A 17,196-nucleotide genomic window follows, 5' to 3' on the forward strand; every position below is an offset into this window, starting at 1 on the left:
CTATTCCGTAGAAATTATTTGAATTTCTGTTGAATGGAATGTTTGGTCATGAATCCGACTGTTGAAAATAATTCCGCGAATTCAAATTTTTCACACAAAAATATCAGAAAAGAAAATAAAACTTTAACTATTTTTTAAGACAAATGATGATTTGTCACAAATTATTTGCAGCATCAGTGACGAAATTAATTGTCACTGATAATTTATTTTTGTGGCTAATGTTTCTCGATAATTGGCGCCAACCCATATTTTTGGTGGGAAACCTTAGTAGACAAAATTTTTGCTATGAAGTTTGTGTTTCGTCACTAAAAGTATATGACTCATGGATTTAAGTACGAAATGTAATTTTTGTCACAAAAAGTGAATAATTAGTGACGAATTTTCTATTGTAGCTAATAATTTTGTGGTTAAAAATCACATTTGTTGTAGTGGAGAGAGATTTTCAGATTTCGGTGCTAGAAAATGAGGCTAAGCCTCTCTATTTATAGCCAATGAATTTGACTCCCAACAGGTGCAAAGTTGCTTGTTCGTTGATAAAGTGTCTATTCCGCAGAAATTATGTGAATTTCTGTTGAATGGATTATTTGGTCGTGAATTCGACTGTTGAAAATAATTTCACGAATTCATATTTTTCGTGCAAAAAATATTAGAAAAGAAAATATTAAATGATGAAAAAGGAAATTAAATTTGGTCCAAAAAAATATCAATCAATCATATCAATTGACCGAATCTGAAGCCGAGAGTGAGCGATGACGACAACGACAGTGCGAGACTTGCTCTCTTCTTAATTCTTTAAGAGCTACTAGTCTTAGGGTACGCGCTTTGCGCGTGTACCTATATAGTGAGTATATAACTTTTTAAAAAATCGTGTATATATTAATAAATAATATGTTTGCATTATAAAGTAAAAATTTAAAAAATATAAATTCTTTTTTTTGTTACATTATTCATTTGATAACAATATTTCATATATGTGGCTTATGAAACTTATTATTTACTAATCAGTGTTAGTGATTAACCTAATAATTATATTAATTAATATTTTTTAGTAATGTATTAGAGTATTGAATTATTTGTTAATTTCTTAGTAGCTTATTAGAAGGACATAATGATAAATTGCGTTACATAATTGTTAATTATTTCTATAAGACTGAATTTTCAAAGAATTAATCTGTAAAAAAAATTAACAAAATAAAAAGACTCCTAAACGTAAAAAGAATACAAATTGTTTGAAACTAATCAACTATCCTAATGTGAGTTTGCATTCGTTTTTTTAAGTTTGTTAGTTATAAAACATCCTTTTTAATCAGTCTTTGCTTCCCTATTTATAGTTTTTTTAAGAAAAATTCTCCTACGTGTCTTGAAACTAAGGTGTTTTGCAAGAGAATTTAAAGCTTCTAAACCAAAAAATGTGGTTTTATGTGTATGTGTTATTACTTTTTTTTGGTTGCAAATGTGGCATATTACTTAATTAAAATAAGAAAAATTTCAGTATAAAACATTTAGTTGAGTTAGAAGTCCTAAATGTTAGGAATTAATTAGAGTCCTAAATATTAGGAAAGTAACTATTTTGTCTAATATGAACTCTATTTTAAAAGGATAAAAAAGGCGAACAATATTTCTCTAAGGAGCTTCGTGCTTTTAATATAGTACTAGTCTCTATATACGTGTTTCGCACGTAATAATAAGCGCACCCAATAGTTAATGTAAAATATTTGAATATACTTGTTACCACAAAAGTGTTAATCTCATGCAACATATGATATTAAAGACGTTATTTTTACCAAATCCATTTTATATCACTATTACCTTTCTAGTTACATATATGAGAAAAAATGGACTAGAAAGATTTTCCTGCACATGAGAAGATTTGACAAATTAAACTGAACCATAAGAATTTGCTTCATGTTGTGTCTTTTAACAATATGAAGGAGGTAAAACTTTTGGTCTTTGAATATATCAACAATGTTGGACTTGCAAGTAATTTAAACGTGTTAGCATTCAACTCTCATATAATTAATTGATCACTGTTATCTTTTCTCTTTCCTTTTTTTAATCGTTCAGCTATGATATTAAAATCTAATTCTTTTTAGGTTGGTCTTAATTATATATCATTTTTTATAAAATTAAATATCCTGCAATGGTTTAAGAAAAGACGAACTAAAATCTATATAAATAAATATCTCTCGCTCATGTGTATTGTTCTTTATGGTAAACCCTTAAATTTTAATGTTAAAGACTGTTTCTCAATTAGGTCCATCCTTCTAAGAATTAAGTTGAAAGATTAAAGGGTATGATAAGTCTTGTAACTACAGGTTAGATAAATAGAGTAGCGAGCAAATGCCGGAGAGTTACTTTGTAATATTTTTAATTTCGTACACCTATTTCAATTAGTATCTTATTAGAACTTTACATACGATTATTAATTTTAAGAAAATTCCATCATTAGTTGGTATCAAATACCTATATATTAGGCAAATTAGTATTAGATATTACTATTTTATCCATTATAGAACTATTTTTTTGACAAAATACTTAAGGGTATAAAAGTCGATTAATATTTTAAGGATATTTTGTCATTCAACATTTATCGTGAAATATTCGTACTTTTATAATAATATAGATAGATAAGCACAAGAATTTTTCACTTCCTATCCAATGATGGATAAAGTTCCTTTGTAAAGTGAACTAATTCAAAATTTCATTTCTCTCTATTTATTTTCCCATCATTTTTCATTCACACCTCTCTTGTTTTAATTAACAAAACCCAACTTATATTTGGTGGGAAATAATGGAATCAAACTTCTATTGGAGCATCCTTAGAAACTAGTTACATGATCGTACTTGTTCATCAATCTTCAATTCTCGTCTTATTGATTTCTTCTTATGGCCAGGGGAAATTGAATTTCATACTTGAAAGTTATAATGTCTGTCCCTTGAACACCGTTTTAAAGGTGACAATGGCACCAATATCCGGTATATTATGTTGGAATTTTCCATATTTTAGTAAAATAGTGGCTATTTTTTAATGATTTTGCAAGCGCTGACTATTTTTTAATTATCAGTTCGAAAACTGGCTAGCCCGTGTTATTTTTACTTTTATCTTTGGTGCATTGCCAACCCAATAATAGGTTCAAGAATTATCAAATATTTCGAAATCAAACTCTCTCTCTCCCTCTATATGTGTGTCGCGCACGCAAAAAAGTTGGTACAATAAAGTTAGATATACGTTTTAAAGCTCACTTTCTCTATTTACCATAATAGCGGCTAAATTCTTCTAGATTATATATTTCATTATTTGGCCATGCAGTGCATAGGTAAAGAGTGTTATTAAGAAACCCCCCCCCCCCACCCCACCACCACCACCACCAAAACAAAAAACAAAAAAAAAACCCCAACGATCAATTATCATCAAACTGTTTAGTTCGATAATGTGCCACCATTCAAAAATAGTCAAGTGATTCTCGTTCAAACCGAGAAAGAAAAGGTTGCATTAGCAATTCTTTTTATTATCTTGTTAATTCCTCTGCTCGATAATTTGTGTGAAATTGTGTATATTCCTTTTAACTTTTGTCGAATAGACCCGAATTATTAACCTCTTTATATATGGATTTGCCTATTAATTAGTATGTATAAAATTCCATAAACTCTTTGGTATATTCACAAAGAGATCAAGACATCAAATACAGAAGTAAATTAGGATGTAAACTCTATCAGTTCAGGTTTAATGTTTTTACCTTTGAATCTATTATATTTCTAAAATTGTGGGTTCATATCTATTATTTGGTAGAATTTTAACGAACTTTTACACATAAATTTATGCTCCACATTAAAAGTTATAGATTCAGTTGAATCCGATATCAGAAGCTAGATTCGTCTAGTAAAAATTGCATGGGGCGCCCTATTTGGTCGCCCCCATTTAACCTATACCTATTTCTTTTTTATTAAACTTTTAATTTGTACCCACTTTTTAAACAACTTCAGCCCCCTTTCTTCTCCTCCTTCTCCTCCTTTGTTTTCGTCTTTCTTCTTCTACAAGGATTACTTCAACATTTCTCTCTTTGATTAATGAAGCTAAAGCAAATATACTGAGGACTTCCACTTGGATTATTATAACACTACAAATCCCAAACCAAGAGACAATAAAAGTTCTTTGAAATTTCACTGTCTCCCACTGGGGTTGCTTTTGAATGATTCTGCCTCATGACTTCTTTTGGGACCACCAGTGTGCCACCTTGTCCAGTAATTTAGTTTGGGCCTCTGAATATATTTAGTACGATTGGATCAGATAGCATAAAACATGCTGAAGTCTATAACATGCTGAAGTTAATCAAATATAGAACAAAAACTTCAGCTCTAGAGCTAAAGTTCCCCAGTTACAAAAACAAAAACTTCAGCTCTAGAGCTGAAGTTCGCCAGTTACAAAACAAAAACTTCAGCTCTAGAGCTGAAGTTCACCAGTTACAAAAACAAAAATTTCAGCAAATAGAGAACAAAACGTCAGTTACAAAATAAAAACTTCACCAGTTACAAAAACAAAAACTTCAACTCTAAGCTGAAGTTCGTCAGTTACAAAACAAAAACTTCAGCTCTAGAGCTGAACTTCAGGCTCGGCTACTAGAATGCTGAAATTTTGCGTGATTGTCTTTGCTACTTCAGCCCCGTATGCTGAAGTTATGCGAAAAAGCGGGTACGCTTGCAATTTTTTTTGCAAAGCGAGCACAAGTTAAAACGTGATACAAAAAGCGGGTATAGATGCAAATACCCCATCTGTCTATGGTGAAGTACATCCTCGTAGGTGTAACCGACCTTCAAAGGCAGAGGAGTAAAAAGCCCTTGTCTTTATCAAAATCAAAGTGATCATAAGACGTTCTTTCTCAAGATCAACTCGAAGTGCGATCGGACATTTTTTTGACAATCAAACACTTCAATTTGGCCCTCGAATGAAGAAACAAAAAGGAGTGATCAAGAGAAATTATTTCTCGTGATCGATCCAAGAAGATCTGTATCATCCTAAGTTTGAGAAATACATTACTTCAACCCTCGAATCACGAAAAATAATTCGAAGAAAAAATTAAGGAAACAAATAGAATTATAGTCGCTGTTAATTTAATAAAATTACTTTTCTTGTAAAAGGAAAAAGGAATGTGCTTACTAGCTTTATGGGGTGTCCTTTGTCGAAGAAAGGACATGATAGGCTCGTAATCCAAGTTTTCAGCAAATTAGTGGAGAAGACTAATCTTGGTACTCTAAGTCTTTAGAAAATTGAGTTAACAAAAAGATTAACTATAAGAAATTGGCATAAAGACATTTTTTTATAGTTAATGCATGTCAAATTGTCAATGATGGTGCTCTAATTCGATAATGGGCCCTCCCACTAATCATGCTGTAATATATTAGGAGGAATTTTCAGAAATCACAATTGTTTAGTGGCTGTTAACTTCCTATAGCTACTATACACATAATTACTTTTTATAACTACTATTCAGTTGTTATGGTAGTGTATTCGCCCTCTTGTATTCATGAATACAACAACAAAAAATGCCTAAAAATCAGAGCAGTCTAGTTGTCCGCGCATGTATTCACATGTATTCCGGCTGCTGTATTCATGAATACAGTAGTAAAAAGCGCCTAAAAATCAGGGTACGCGCATGTATTCACATGTATTCGCGCCATGTATTCATGAATATAGCAGCAAAAAGCGCCTAAAATCAAGGCAGTCCAGCTGTACGCGCATGTATTCACATGTATTCGCGCTGCTGTATTCAAAAAAGGCCTAAAATCAGGGCAGTGCAGCTGTACGCGCATGTATTCACATATATTCGCGCCATGTATTCATGAATACAGCAACTGCAATCACCTTAAAAATAGGTATGTCCAGCTATCTAATAACGAAAATAATATCAATTAGCTACACTCATAATATAACTCAACAAAATCAATTCTATCATGCCTCATTATCAACCCAATTAAAAGGTAGCCATAGAAAATAACATTTTAAAATAATTTTAATTTATAATAAATAGAGTGTATACCTTTGCTATAGGAGGTAAAATGTTCAATTTAGACGTGAAAATTCAAAAATAGCCAAATTTACAAGTGGTAATTAAAAAATAGCCACAGTTTCAAAAGTAATCGAAATTTAGCCACTTTTTATGTAAAGATAAATCTAAACGAAAATATTGTTCAAAATCCGAAAAATATTCCAGCACAATATACTGGAGTCCCAGTATAATATACTGGACTCCGGTATAATATACTGGACTCCCGGTATAATATACTGGAGGTCCTGTATAATATACCAGTCCAGCATAATATGCTGGAAGTTCATACAGGTGCTCCAATCTCTAGTATATTATACTGGAACTTTTCGTGTGTTGGTGTGTCAGCATAATATGCTGGAAGTTCATACACAGTTGCACCAATCTCCAGTATATTATGCTAGAACTTTCTATGTTACAGCAAAATAGTGGCTATTTTTTAATGACTTTACAAACGCTGATTATTTTTCAATTATCAGTTCGAAAACTAGCTAGCACGTGCTATTTTCACACATATTTTGCTTGGAAGGTCAATGTCACCCGCTTATTGAATAGGACCGACTTCTAAGCACAAAATAAAGGAACGATAGAAGTTTATCAAAACATTAGTTTTCCTAACTTGTGTTTGAGTGCTGATCTTTATCATTCTTAAAATTCAAAATCTATCTCATTTTCTTTATAATCGTATAAGACAATGGTTCCCCTGTACCTTGTAAGCTCATCGTATTCCATTATTTTCAGTAGTGGTGTTGATAAAAATCCGAAAAATCGAACCAAATCGAAAACTGGACCAAACCGACTAAAAAAACGATATTTTTTAGGTTTGATTTGATTTTGGTTTTGAATTTTAAAAACCGATCAAATTTGGTTTGGTTTTGGTTCTAATAAAAAAAATCCGAACCAAACCGACTATAAAAGTAGCTATTTAAATTTATTATTATACCTATATATGTGTATATTTTTATATAAAGCTTCTAAAATTTTATCGTACATATTGGTCATTTATATTTTTACTCTAGTTCTTTGCTATTTAATAATCTAATTCTTTGCCTTTACATTCTAGTTTGATTGGTAGTTTTCTTTTGCTAAGTATAAAAAGAATTTATTTCATGTTAAAAATAATTAATTTTTAATTGAGTAGTTAAATTATTCATCACTATTGATTCAATTATCATCAATATATCTTGGTAAATGATAGATTTCTCAAAGAACAATTGATTGGATAGTGTTATGTTGAAAATGTAGTAGCCAGAATATCCGTTTGGTAATGTATGTCTCGTATTTAAAAAAAAACGATAAATAACCGAAAAAACCAAAAAACCGACAAAAACCGAATCGATAAAACCGACTTGATTGGTTTGGTTTGGTTCCGATATTTGAAAAACCGACTTACTTGGTTTGGTTTCTTTTTCGAAAAAAACCGACCCAAACCGAACCATGAACACCCCTAATTTTCAGTATAACTGAATTTGTGGGATTTTTCGTAAATATACAATATTAAGATAATACTTATCAATTTAACTAAGTTTTTCTATTTACAAAAAGTAACTAATTTATTTTTTGCAAAACATATATAAATTCGTTCAAATGCTAATATTTATATACCACTTGAATATAATCTTTTATTGTACAAAATCCAATCAAAAGCTATAATTTACATCCAACTTATATAATACTTGTATACAAGAATTTTTATATAGAATTCGGTCAAAGAGCTACAATTCTGTTACAACTCATATACACCTTATATACAATTATGTTAATTGAATATATACTGTATCAAAAAAAATATACAATTTATTTATGTCTTCTTCTTTGAGTTTCAATATGAAATTCCAACCAAAATCAACTCGAATCTTCACAAAATTCTCTCAAAATTAAAAACTTCAAAGGATATTCTCAATCATTTGCAGTAACACAATCAAACTAATAGCAATTTTTCCAAGCCCGATTTTCGGATTCAAAAGTTTCGAAGCTTATTAATAGCTATCAATGACGAAATTGTTATTTGTTCGGAACAGATAATAAGTCCACCGTCGTGAAATTAATTTTTTTCTCTCTTAGGACTCGTCTGCATCTATCATGAATAAGATTCTAATTAAGCAAAACTGCTAATTCTTCACACCCTCTTGATATATTGAAGTGCTAAATCCACTTTTATCTTATAAAGATTAGATTAAATTACTGATGTTAGTAGAAAAGTAGGGATTGAAGATGGCGAAACTTTAGAATTGAAATTATTTTCCAAATACAATTGGAAATTTCATTCATATTGTACTGTACGACTTTGTTGTACAAACTTGTAGAAAGGCTTTTCTTTGCAAAGATATCAAAAACTATACTTCCACGAATATCTCGAGAGGAAAAGACGTGAGGGCGTGTTGCCTCTGTTTTGATTTTTCCAATTGAATTTTGCCTAAATACAATTGGGAATTTGAGGAAGAAGAAGAGAGAAAATGAGGAAGATTAGAGTTTAATATATTATTTTCTATATAAATGATAAAATTGTATATAAAAATATAATTGAGTGATAACCTCTCTAAATAGGGTAAATATATTTATAATATAGTATAGATAGGTAATAGTTCCTTAATTTACTTGTCGGGAGAAATTCAAAAATAGCCAGATTTACAATTGGTCGTTCAAAAATAGCTCAGTTTCAAAAGTAATCGAATTTTAGCCACTTTTACGTAAAGATAAAATCTGAGCGAAAACACTGTTCAAAACCCGGAAAATACGGCATAAGTATGCTTGAACTCCAGCATATTATACTGGAGTTCCAGCATAAGTACACTAGAACTCCAGCATAATATACTGAAGTTGTGCTCCAGTCTCCAATATATTATACTGGAGTCAACAAAGTATACCGGTCCAGCATAATATGCTGGAGTTCATACACATGTGCACCGAACTCCAGTATATTATGCTGGACTGGTCTCTGTTGCAGCAAAATAGTGGTTATTTTTCATTGACTTCGTAAACGCTGATTATTTTTGAATGACCAGTCCGAAAATTGCTATACGGTGCTATTTTTACTTACTTGTCCGATCATAGGCCAACCATTTGAAGACAAATTTGGATTAGGTTGTGCACTTACAGCTGACAAGCATTATTTACACCAGGTGGTCAATTTTGTGGCCTTGTATTTAAAAGATAGTCATTTCTTCAAAGTAAAACCGAATTTTAGTTATGAATTTTAAATTTTGACCAAGTGGTGGCTTTTGAACTTCAGAGCATTGGTCTAATTTTGAAAAGAGTAGCAAACCTTAAAATTATTAGGCCACAAAAGTGATTATTTATGCAAATCAGCCCATTCACAAAGTGTTCTTTTTTATCAGCCGATTTACAAAAAGGGTTCAGCGTAAAGGTAGTCAGCAAATTTATGGGAAAATGGCATTGTAAAATTGCTTTCAAAATAATAGTTGAAAATATAAAAGAAAAAAATATAAAATTTAATCACTTTTGCATATAAATAGTTTGAGCCGCTGATCTTTGGCCCAAGCTTTTCTTTGTTTGGAAATCGCCGGATTGTGTCCTCAAAGTTGACTAGCTGGTGTAAGGGTATGCTAGGTGTTCTAATCTCAAACATCACACAATAATACAAAGGAGATTAACTGGATTTCTATTAAAGAAGGATACTTACAAACTATAAACAACAATAATTAAAGAACAAAGAGGGGAAGGAAACATACAATTGAGGATTAGGAGAGATTCAACCTACTACTACTACTACTACCGCTACCAATATGTTATTTAAGTGATTCCCACCTATTGTTATTCAACCATATTCCCCAATATACAGGTTTCCACTTCAATCTTTGGACTGGTCGTTTATTTCGTTTCGCCCATCAAATTGGCCATCATCCATGTTATCATTTTGTCCAATATCACTCATGACACTAGGCAGTTAATATTTGGGAAATTACATTTATAGGTAGCTCATTACAAAATTTGGTCAATTGATAAAATATTGTTAATATTAGCCAATTAGTTATTTGTAGCAAAAAAATATCAAAAATTTGCTTTGTTTTGAGGTGGTTTGAATTGAAAATTAGGTAAAAACTGAACATGAAAAAAATGATATGTGTATCATTTATGTATCACATATGTATCATATTTGTATCTATTGTGTATCACATGTATATCCATGCATACATGTGTGTGAGATACATGCGTGATACATGTGTCGCAGAAGGCTTTTTGGACTCGATTTAGTTACGAATTTTGATACAAAACCAGTCCAAATCACCTCCAATCTTCCTCAAATTTTTGTATATGGACTTATCTATATATTTTCAATGAATTTCAACTATACCCATTGAAAAAGTTCCTTTTTTGTTTAGATTTTTGGAATATTGTATATATTTTTTGTATTTCATCACCTTATTTGCTACCTCATCCATAAAATTTCCTTTCTGTCTTGTATCTAGTGTTGCTAATCACGCTTAAAATATGAAAGGTGATTTTTCCATGTGATTCTTTCAGAGAAAGAACCCTATTATTTAGTTTTTCAATTTTTGTTGGCTAATTTTGGTAAATCTATGATTAATGGCTAGAGGTTGATAAATTGAGATTTATTTGGGACATTTGTGTAAGTTTCCCTTAAATTTCAGTTACTTTAGCTCTTTGTTAATCCTCAATAGAAGATAGCTCAATTTAAATCCTTAAATAGCCTCATTGGGTTTTCCGTTTACGTGATTAGGGATCGTTTATATGATAAAATAATAAAAATGGTCTATTTTGTTTTGATATATATCAGCAATTTTATGTAAAAAGATACTACATCCGTTCTAATTTATGTGAACATGTTTGACTGAGCACGGAGTTTAAGAAAAAATAAAGACTTTTAGAATTTGTGGTCCTAAACAAGTCAAAAAGGGCCCCAGAATATTTGTTGGTTATAAAAGCTTCTCATTAAGGGTAGAATTGTACGTTTAAGCTAAATTGTTATCAAATTTAGAAAGGGGTCATTCTTTTTGGAATGAACGAAAAAGGAAATAGATTCACATAAACTGGAACAGAGGGATATTTATTACTTAAATACAAATTTCATACACCGATTCATATATTATACAACTATTATTCAACTTTCATATAACATTCATATATATATAAATATATATAATTACAATAGAATACAACTTAAATACAATTTATATACAACTTTAATACAAATATATTGTATATCATCTTCTTCTTCGAGTTTCAATATGAAATTTAGCCAAATTTAAGTCTAATATTCACCAAACACCCTCAAAATTGAGATATAAACTCCAAAGAATATTCCCAATTATTTTCAAAAATACCCAATCCAAAGAAACAATAGTTTTTGAAAACCCAAAGTCGAATTCAAAGCTTTGAAGATTTTTAATTGTTGTCAATGGTGGAGAATCAAACACCTTCAAAATTTATTGATTGACAATTTCGATTCGAACACCAATTGTGCAACATGAAAAGAAATTGCTAAGTTAAAACACTATATTAAAACAATTGAAATTATTGATAAAAAAAAGAGGAGAACAAGCAAAGAATAACGAAGGAAGAAAAATTGGAGAAAGAATAGAGAACGAGAGAAAGAGTGAGAGAAAGAGAGACAGATAGAGAGAGTGTGTGTGCAGGGATAGGGAAATAACTGATTCCCTATTCAATTTTTAATATAAAGGGATACTCACTAATACTAATTTGTATATAATTGATAAATTGTATATGCACATATAATTAAGTTAAAACTTGATTAGGGGGTAAATAAGTTATATATATAGTATAACAAGATAAAAATTCCTTCTTTTTATTAGCCCATTTACAAAAGGTCTTTCTTGTTGGGCCTCAACATAAAGGCAGTCAACAAATTTATGGGAAAATGACATTGTATAACTGTATTTAAATTAATAGCCGAAAAAATATATATTTTTTGCATAAGAAGAATATATGTTATTTATACAATTTTGCGGTTACTGAATATGAATGTTTTCGACCGCGGGCTAAATTAATCTTTGCCCCAAATTTTTCATCTGGATTAATTCACACAACTTATATAGAAGCCAAAGTTCTAGCCGTGTGCTTAAGATGATTAAGGTAATAGGGTTTTCACTGGATTTGTGCATCATTTGATTGTATATATAGTTAGGCGTTGGGTTGTAATTTTCATCTGATGGTCGAAAAAACCAAGTTTTTTGGTTTGAAAAGTTGCCGGATTCAGAGGCGGATCCAGGATTTAAATTCAATGGGTTCAACTTTTAAAGATTTTATCATTAGCTCCATTATATTTTTAAAGTTATGGGTTCATATCTACTATATTTATGATTTTAATGAATTTTTACATATAAATTTTTACTCCGCATCAAAAATTATGGGTTCAATTGAACCGTATATAATGCATTGCATCCGCCCCTGGCCGGATTGTGTCCTCAAAATTGACTAGCTGGGGTAAGGGTATGTTAGGCAGTTAATATTTCGGTTTGCTTTAGCTCTTTGTTAATCTTCAATAGAAAATTGGATAGCTTAAGTTAATTCCGTAAATATCCTCATTGTTTTTCCATTCACGTCCACTGATTAGGGGTCATTTATATGAGAAAATGATAAAAATGGTCCATTTTTTTTATTGTAGGTTTAAAATAACTCCTTAAATTAACTCTTGAGTCGTTGTGGTCCTTTAAGTTTACCAAAAATGAGGCTTCTGATTATCATCAAATATTTAATAAATCCTGTCTTTAGCTTTATCAGGATCTTTGAAATTTTTTTAAAACCCAAAATACCAAAAAACCTGTTGAATCCTAGAAATTGCAACACCAAAACATCGAAAATAGACAAAAAAATTTTAGCAAAAACGGCATGTTCCAACGTGTGCTCTCCTTAATTGTTTTTTCTTCATAGTTCCCGTTAAATGTAAATATTTGTTATAAAATAAAGACTATAAAGTAAAGATAAGTATAGAGAGAAACTGATATATTATTCGAATTCAAACTCATGTACATAATGAACTGAAATTTCTTCTATTTATAGAAGAAAGGAAGCTGCTACGCAAGTTGTTGTGTAAGCTGCTACTACAAGCTGATGTGTAAGCTGCTATTACAAGCTGCTGTGTAAGCTGCTACGCAAGCTGCTGTGTAAGTTGCTACTATACCAGATATAGATAATCTTCTACATAGGGTAATGTTTATCCATAACCGGGTACCGAAGTGATAAGCTTCTTCAGGAAGCTTATTTCCAATAGAGTATTAAATAGATAAACATATTTACAGTGGAGTCCCATATGGATAAGTTTCTTCAGGAAGCTTATTTACAATGGAGTACTAAATGAACATCCATAATATAAAATATTTATAACACTCCCCATTGGATGTTCATTAAAAGATAATGTGTCTCATTAAAACTTTACTAGGAAAAACCACGTGGGAAAAAAATCCTAGTGAAGGAAAAAGAGTACACATATTTAGTAATATGCATTGCTAGGTGACTCATTAAAAAACTTATAAGGAAAACCCCATGGGAAAAAACCTTAGTAAGGGAAAAAGAGTGCATAACGTATTTTACTCCCCCTGATGAAAACCTTGTTTCAAATATTTGAGTCTCCGCATTCCAATCTTGTATACCATCTTCTCAAAAGTTGAAGTTGGCAAAGATTTAGTGAATAAATCTGTTGGATTATCACTTGAACGGATTTGTTGCACATCAATATCACCACTTTTCTGAAGATCGTGTGTATAGAATAATTTTGGTGAAATATGCTTTCGTTCTATCTCCTTTTATAAATCCTCTCTTCAATTGGGCTATGCATGCAGCATTGTCTTCGTATAAAATTGTGGGTCTTTTCTCACATTTCAAACCACATTTTTCTCGAATAAAATGAATTATTGATCTCAACCATACGCATTCCCTACTTGCTTCATGAATAACTATTATCTCAGCGTGTTTTGAAGAAGTAGCAACAATAGATTGTTTTGTGGAGCGCCATGATATGATTGTACCTCCATATGTAAATATGTAGCCAGTTTGAGATCGAGCTTTATGGGGATTAGATAAATAACCTGCATCTGCATTACCAATACGATCTGCACCACTTTTGTTAGCATTAGCAAGATAAATAAGTGCACCATCTACACCGAGATAGAGTATTTCAGGACCAATGAGCTCTTCATCCTCTTCTAGAGGTTGGAACGGATCTTTATTCACTTCAAATGATTGAATATTCATTGGTGTACTTAATGGGTACACTTTGTCCATGTAAAAGTATTTTTAAGACCCTCTTGGAGCTCTTCCGGAGTTCCAATAAGATTTATGTCACCAACATAAATAGCAAGTGTAACAAATTTTGATGACATTTTCTTTATAAAAATACATGGACAAATAACATAATTTATGTAACTTTCTTTCAGCAAATATTTACTGAGGCGATTATACCACACGCGCACAAATTGCTTTAAACCGTACAAAGATCTTTATAATTTGATCGAGTACATTTTTCAAGACTTTGAATTATATGCTTCGGGCATTTTCAATCCTTCAAGGATATTCATATAGATTTAGCCAAATAAGTTATATAGGTTAAGACTTGTATCTAAATAGTATGACATCTTCAAGTGTCTGGACTGCTAGTCCGATCCTCACAATCTTTTACAATATTGTGCACTATATTATATTAAATATATCGTCGACGATCATTTTGTGTCAGTTCCGAAGCGACATAACTTGTGGAGATCTCATCACTTTCTTTATTTTCAGGTACCTGAACTTTTTCGGGAGTTTCATGAAATGTTATGTCGTGGGCTCTTCTAGAGCTTATTTCCTCCTCATTTTGATCATTAGCTCCTACTATTTTTCAAGGATTGTTACCTTTGGAACCGACTGGTCTACCACGCTTCATGCGTACAGTAAACTCTATCCTTCAGGGACATTAATTTTAATAAGAGCATTTGCAGCTGAAATATGATATTTAATTTTGGATCAGCAAATGCTTCTGGCATTCGACTTGAATTATCTTCTAAGTGAGGATCATGATAATTCGATTCATATAGCATATTTTCAACTGTTTATTCCATCCCCCAAATGTTAGAAAAACTAACGTATATCCCCAATCATCTTTGGGAAACATATCTTTGTGTATTATGGTATAGAAATTAATCATATACCACGCAACAAAAGATAGTAAAAATATTTGGTTTCTGATCCTAAACCAATTGTGAAGGGAGGACTTATCATATATTGTTGATCTGATGCATACAAGTGTTGTTATATGCAATTTAGAAAATCTTAGACCAACACATGAAGCTTTGTTCTCATAAGCAATGTTTTAGCCATTAATAGGAGGTATTCAATGCTAAACCAGCTTGGATATAAACCAGCATTATCAAGATGAACTGTCTTGATTTCATAATCTGAAAATTATGCTCTTAATCGAGAAAAACAATTCCAAATGCCAAACTGCAGGTACAATAATTACTCATGTAACCATCTGATATATGCACCTATAAGTGGTTCACAGGATAGGTGAACGGGCTCATATTCACCTTTTATATATTTCAGAATCAGGAGTCTCAGTCCCAACTTTAGCTGGTATAATCAATTCATTATGAGAACAAGCAACACATGAGAATTCCTGAAGAATCTTCTAGTTCTTTAGTATATGCTTATCTGAATTCTCAAATAGCTCATTTAAAAATGGCAAATGAAAACTTCAAGTTTATCATGTCATGTGATATCTCTTAGTAAACGTCTGGTTTACTATGGCATAAACTTTTGCTTTAGTAAACTTCTGGTTTACTGTGATACATGATATAGTACAAATTAAAGAATAAGGCGAGTAACTTCTCACATACATATTATTTTACCCCCTATGATTGTGGAAACATGAAGATTATCAATCTTCCAATCATTTGTAGTCTCAATATGACAGCCATTTGTATTAGTAAACTTCAGGTTTACTACAACATATGTTTTGACCATTGTAAGCACGTGATTTTTGCCTCACGGACGATCGCTCCAAAAGAAAATAAAAATAGTGACAGATGGTTTCGCTGTACAATTTTTCGATCTTTCCGTAACATGTGTTGTTGGTCATTTGTGGGTCTGTCCATTTTGCATCTAGTCATTATCAAACAAAAATACAAAAATATGTGTCAGTAAAAGAAAATTCAAAAAAATAATATATATATGTGTGCGTCCTTCGTTCTAGGCTTTTAGTTAACTTACTTGAATATTTGGTGTTAATTGTGTTAAAATGTTCCATTGTTGTTTAGTTTTAATTTCATTATTTTATTGTCTATTATTTTATTTTTGAAAAATGAAACTAGAGAAAAAAAAAAAAAAAAAAAAGGGAAGAAAATCGGTTGGGCCCAAGGAAATAAACCAAAAAATAGGCCCAAACCAATTCGATCAGGTCTAGTACAAAACCGGCTGCCCAGGCACCTCCTGAAACGACGTCGTTTCAGGCAAATCAATCTGAGCCGTCCGTCCCAGCCGATCCAACGGTTCAGGACCTCTTTCAGCGACCCATGTTCAAACCCGACCCAAATAACCAATCCGATCCGACCCCTCACTTAAACCAAACGACCCCGTTTAACTACCAAACGACCCCGTCTCATGTCTCATCCTCAGATCCAAGCCGTTGAGATCATCTGATCCAACGGCTCAGATCCAATCAACCCCCCCATATATAAACTCAGCCCTGCACCCCACGCCCCCTATACCAACCCCACCCTTCATCGTCCCCAAACCCAAATCTGAAACCCCCGAACCCTAGCAGCCGCCCCAGTATCCCTCGCCATTAAAGCCGGCGGCATGAACGCCGCTGACCGCCTCCTGAACACCCTAGGACCACCTCACTGTCCTGAACACGAATCCACTAACCACGAGCCTCGAATCACTTTCGTTCATCTCGAATCTTCATTTTGAAGATTTGAGTCGAACCCGGATCTATGCCAAACCATACCATCTTCATACCAGACACTCCCCTGACCTTCCTCGTGACCAAACCAAGCTTGGTTTGGTCCGAATCTACCCACAACTCCCTAAAAATCAGATCTGGAAATCCAGACTTTAGAACACATGCACCTGGGGAATCCGGCCGGTTTGGACATGGGTTTGAGGTCTAATAGACCTTAATCAAGGTGTTCTCATGTGAGAACACCCTGATTAAAGTTTGTTCGGCCTCAAAAGT

Source organism: Nicotiana tabacum, chromosome 11 (assembly GCF_000715075.1).
Source record: "Nicotiana tabacum cultivar K326 chromosome 11, ASM71507v2, whole genome shotgun sequence".
NCBI lineage: Eukaryota > Viridiplantae > Streptophyta > Magnoliopsida > Solanales > Solanaceae > Nicotiana > Nicotiana tabacum.